This window comes from Babylonia areolata, chromosome 2 (genome assembly GCF_041734735.1).
Source record: "Babylonia areolata isolate BAREFJ2019XMU chromosome 2, ASM4173473v1, whole genome shotgun sequence".
Taxonomy (NCBI): Eukaryota; Metazoa; Mollusca; class Gastropoda; order Neogastropoda; family Buccinidae; genus Babylonia; species Babylonia areolata.
Window position 1 is genome coordinate 6,161,844 of NC_134877.1, and position 5,000 is coordinate 6,166,843.

Below are 5,000 nucleotides of genomic sequence, written 5' to 3' on the forward strand. Positions count from 1 at the left end.
CGTTTCATCCCAATTACCATCATCAAAATATTGCAAGCAGAAGGCTCTTATACTGAAGAGGTGAATGTTGACAAAGAATACCACAGTTCTGACGACGGAAGCTAAAGGTTGGGTCATTCAGACACCCACTGGACATCCGAGGGGCCTGTGTAGAGAAGAGAGGACTGGCCGTACTGAGTGAGTTAACCTCATTTCTCTGTCTCTCTGTTTTTGTCTCTCTATCTGTCTGTCTGTCTTCTCTTCTTTATCTCTCTCTCTCTCTCTCTCTCTCTCTCTCTCTCTCTCTCTCTCTCTCAATACTTTCTTTTCCTTGCTTTGTGAGTAGTCCAATGCTGCCATGTCATGAATCATCCAGTGGACACCTTTGCGTTGTCCATGTCATCAGTTTACGAATTTGTATGAAAAAAAACCCCATTTCAACTTTAATGTGGATTATCAATCATCCTTTGTATCTGGATCCTGACAGCTGTTTCTGACACGCTCCACCTCCTGATTATTATTTTTTTTAAAGATAAATTGTTTGTTTTTATTTAGTAGTCATTATGTGGACTGATGGCCAAGAGGTAACGCGTCCACCTAGGACGCAGGAGAATCTGAGCGCACTGGTTCGAATCACGGCTCAGCCGCCGATATTTTCTCCCCCTCCACTAGACCTTGAATGGTGATCTGGACGCCAGTCATTCGGATGAGACAATAAACCGAGGTCCCGTGTGCAGCATGCACTTAACGCACGTAAAAGAACCCACGGCAACAAAAGGGTTGTTCCTGGCAAAATTCTGTAGAAAAATCCACTTCGATAGGAAAAATAAATAAAACTGTACGCAGGAAAAAAATACAAAAAAATGGGTGGCGCTGTAGTGTAGCGACGCGCTCTCCCGGGGAAGAGCAGCCCGAATTTCACACAGAGAAATCTGTTGTGATAAAAGAAATACAAATACAAATAAATACTTTTTTTTTTTTTTTTTTTTTAACTCTGTGCTCAAGTTAAGCGTTGGACTTCTGATTTTGTGTTTCACCGTTGATGAGGGTTCGAGTCTCCGGCGTTTGGGGATGGTGGTGTGTCCTTTGGAAAAGGCGCTTTAGCCCATTTTGTTCTTCAGTCCACCCAGGTGTGAGCACGACAGGAGAGGACTGGGCCCACATGGATAACCATGTGTACACTGCCCAGATGGCCGTGAAGGGCGGCGGGACCTTTAGCTCATGTTACTCATAATATATTTTGGAATATCCGTGAAACAAAAGATGGTCACTGCCCAAACGAGAGGTCTTCTTCCTGTTCTTTGTTCTTGTTGTTCTTGTTCTTCTTCTCCCGTCGTCGTGTCGTCGTCGTCGTGGCCGAGTGGTTAAGGCGATGGACTAGAAATCCATTGGGATCTTCCCGCACAGGTTCGAATCCTGTCGGCGACGAACTTTTTATTCACCATTTTTTTTTCTTTTTCTTTTTTTCTCTCAAGGCCTGACTAAGCGCTGCTGGTCAGGCATCTGCTTGGCAGATGTGGTGTAGCGAATATGGATTTGTCCGAACGCAGTGACGCCTCCTTGAGCTACTGAAACTGAAACTTCTCTCCCCCTCCCCCGTTTTCTTTAAAGAGAAACCACAAACCAGCAACTGATGAGACAATCGCAGAGCTATACAGCTGTCAGTGAGACATCTTTTCACTTCCATTTTTTTTTCAAGTACGATTGAAAGTTACGAGCTCGTAAATCACTGACTAGGTAATACCTTTATACAATACATGCTTATATATACATATATCCAGTTATTGCATTTCATTCAAAACTTCAAGCGGTGGGTCTCTTCGCTAACAGAACAGCGCCACCCGTACACACACACACACACACACACACACACACACACACACACACACACACACACACACACACACACACACACGTATATCTTTTCTTCTACAAAATGTTGTCAGAGACAACCCGTATTTTGTCGTGATATATTTTACGTGCGCTCGGTTACTCGACTCAGCCGAAAGACTAGCACACAGACCTCCATTCAAGGTCTGATAGGGTGGAGAGTCAGTTTTGAACTCGAATACATTTTGAGGTGGGGTTTTTTGTTTGTTTGTTTTTCTTTGTGAAGGGTTAGTGTAAAAATCGTTTTCTATATTTTCATATGTTGAGTTTGTTTAAGTTAATCTTCATTTTCTTTCTTCCTTTTTTTCCCCCATACATTTCTTTTTTCCCCATTGATTTTTCTACTTTCCCTCTTCGTTGACGAGGGCAGCATGTAAAAAAGGCCACAAAGGCGTATGTTCAATTTTTCGATAATAGAGGATTTGTTTTTTTGGTTTTTTTGTTTGTTTTTTGTCTTGTCTTGTCTTGTCTTGTCCAGTCGTGACACTCACTAACAAGTCGGGCGCATTACCTCTAGACCACCAAGTCTCATTGCTCCCCCCCCCCTCCCTCCCGCACCCCGTCCCCCTCCTCCAACCCTCCCCTCTCTTTGCGCTGAATGATGATGAGTGGGCTGTGTGCCTCGAGTGTCCTCTCCACAACCGTGCATGAACCCAGAACCCAGAACAGAATCTGCCGATGGATGGCTGAGCTCTGGAACTGCCGCCTTCTCTGCGGTTTGCAGGCACACCCTGCACCGGGGGGGTGCTGATCCAGCCAGATAAACAACAGCATGTATTTTAAGCACAGCAGCCTGTACTTTCCTCATCGCAGTCTCTCTCTCTCTCTGTCTCTCTCTCTCGCTCTCGCTCTCTCTCTCTCTCTCTCTCTCTCTCTTCCCGCCCTCTCCCCCCCCACCCCCAAACACACACCCTATTGTCTACCAGACCACCTGTGTGTGGCTGGTTTCTGCACGACTGACCGTCCCGCTCTCCCCCCCCCCTCCCCCCGAATCCCCCCTCCCCTTTAGATGTGTCTGTTTCCAGCATGCATGGTCTTCGGTGATGGGAACACCCGTCCGCATTAATGGTAGTAACGAGCACCCACAACACGTTCTCTTGAAGTATGGATTCTTGTAAGTTCTCTCCTAATTTAACATTCTTTATTCCAAGCAATATTCACTCTCACATTCACGTGGGTGTAAAATGTAGAGTGTAGACAGACAGACGGAAAGACAGGGTGGATAGGCAGACGGACAGGCAGGCCAACTGACAAAAGAGCCAGAGAATAACTTTCGAAAGGGAAATTAACTCTGTTCAGAACGCTGTTCTCTCGATTGGTATGAGAGGGACAACCTTCAATAAATCAGGGCGATAATTATTACTTGTTATAATGGACACAGACTGTGTGTGTGTGTGTGTGTGTGTGTGTGTGTGTGTGTGTGTGTGTGTGTTTTACGGTGGAGCAACTGGGGTAGGAGTGAGGTAGGGTGCTCAGTGATTGCGGTGGTGGTGGTGGTGGTAGGTGGGGCTTGGGGGACGTGGGGGCCGGTGAGTCAATGTGGAATAATTCCATGGTGTATGTTCGCTGTGCTATTCCGAGGGCAAATTACAGCACAGGTTTGTCATTCCTCTCTCTGCGGTTGGTTTACCAAATTATCACGAAGCACATTGTGGGTTATTTTGGTTCTGCTGAAATGAGTACCAATATTGTATGTGTGTTTGTCAGTCCTTCTGTCCGTCTGTCTGTCTGTCTGTCTGTCTGTCTTTCTTCTCTTCCATCTGCCTGTTAAGTTGTCAACGTTTCTGTATCTGTCTATCTATGTCTCTTTGTCTGTCCGTCTCTCTCTCTCCCTCTCTCTCTCTCTCTCTCTCTCTCTCTCTCTCTCTCTCTCTCTCTCTCTGTGCACACACTCATATAAATCATAACAACATGACTCTCGCGAAAACAAATAAACAAACAAATAAACACACAAAAAAAGTCAGTCATCAAGATGTCATCTAGAGGCCAGGAGGCCACCCAGCAACAAAGACCCCACCCTGCGACCAGTGTCAGCTTTAACTGTCGGTCGTCGGTCGATGATGGGTGTGATGGTGTTCGTTCATTAACGCCTATTCTCACTCAAAGCGGCGCCAGACTACAATACTGCTGACACCATCGATTGGTTTCATCTTTCTACCCCCCATGGAGCCAGACTGAACGGCTCCGAACCCCCGATCCTCTCTGGTATGATGCCAACACTTGCAGCAACCTCACCTCTGCCCTGTCAGCTTTCCTCTGTGGTGGACAGTGAACAGGGTCGGTCTTGGGTTGCGTGGTTGCGTGGGTGGGGAGGGGTGGAAGAAAGAGAAGGGTGGTGGTGGGAGGGGAGTGGGGTGGAGAGACCGAAAGGAGAAAGACAGACGGAGAGAGAGAGAGAGAGAGAGAGAGGGGGTTGGGGGGAAGGGAGAGGATAGGAAGGGTGGAGGTGTAGGGACCGACAGGAGAAAGAAAGACGGACAGAGACGGGAAGGGGCAGGGGGTTGAGGGGGGGGGGGTAAAAGAGAGAGAGGGTAAGAAGGGTGGGGTGGAGAGACAGAGAGGAGAAAGAGAGATGAACGGAGAGGGGGGAAGGGGGTAAAAGAGAGAAGGAGGGAAGGGTGGGGGTGGAGAGATCGAGAGAAGAAAGAGAGACGGACAGAGAGGGCGGGGAGGGAGAAAGGGGGAGAAGGGTGGGGTAGAGAGACAGAGAGGAGAACGAGAGATGGTCAGAGAGGGGAACGAGAGATGGTCAGAGAGGGAGGGAAAAAGAGAGAGGGAGAGAAAGGTGGGGTGGAGAGATCGAGAGGAGAAAGACAGACGGACAGAGAGGGGGGGGGGGAGAGGGAGAGAGAAGGGTGGGGGTGGAGAGATCGAGAGGAGAAAGAGAGACGGACGGACAGAGAGGGGGGGATGAGAGAGAGGGAGAGAAGGGTGCGGGTGGAGAGATCGAGAGGAGAAAGAGAGACGGACGGACAGAGAGGGAAAAAGAGAGAGGGAGAGAAGGGTGGGGTTGGAGAGATCGAGAGGAGAAAGAGAGACGGACGGACAGAGAGAAGGGAGGAGAGAGAGGGAGAGAAGGGTGGGGTGGAGAGATCGAGAGGAGAAAGACAGACGGACAGAGAGGGAGGAGG

At 48.3% G+C, this 5,000-nt stretch overlaps 1 non-coding gene across 1 annotated transcript; it reads left to right on the top strand.

Annotated features, from left to right (window-relative positions):
* The first annotated feature begins 1,325 nt into the window (after positions 1-1,325).
* On the top strand, positions 1,326-1,407 carry Trnas-aga (transfer RNA serine (anticodon AGA)). The gene has a single exon. It is a non-coding gene; the product is annotated as a tRNA-Ser (tRNA).
* The last annotated feature ends 3,593 nt before the right edge of the window (positions 1,408-5,000 follow it).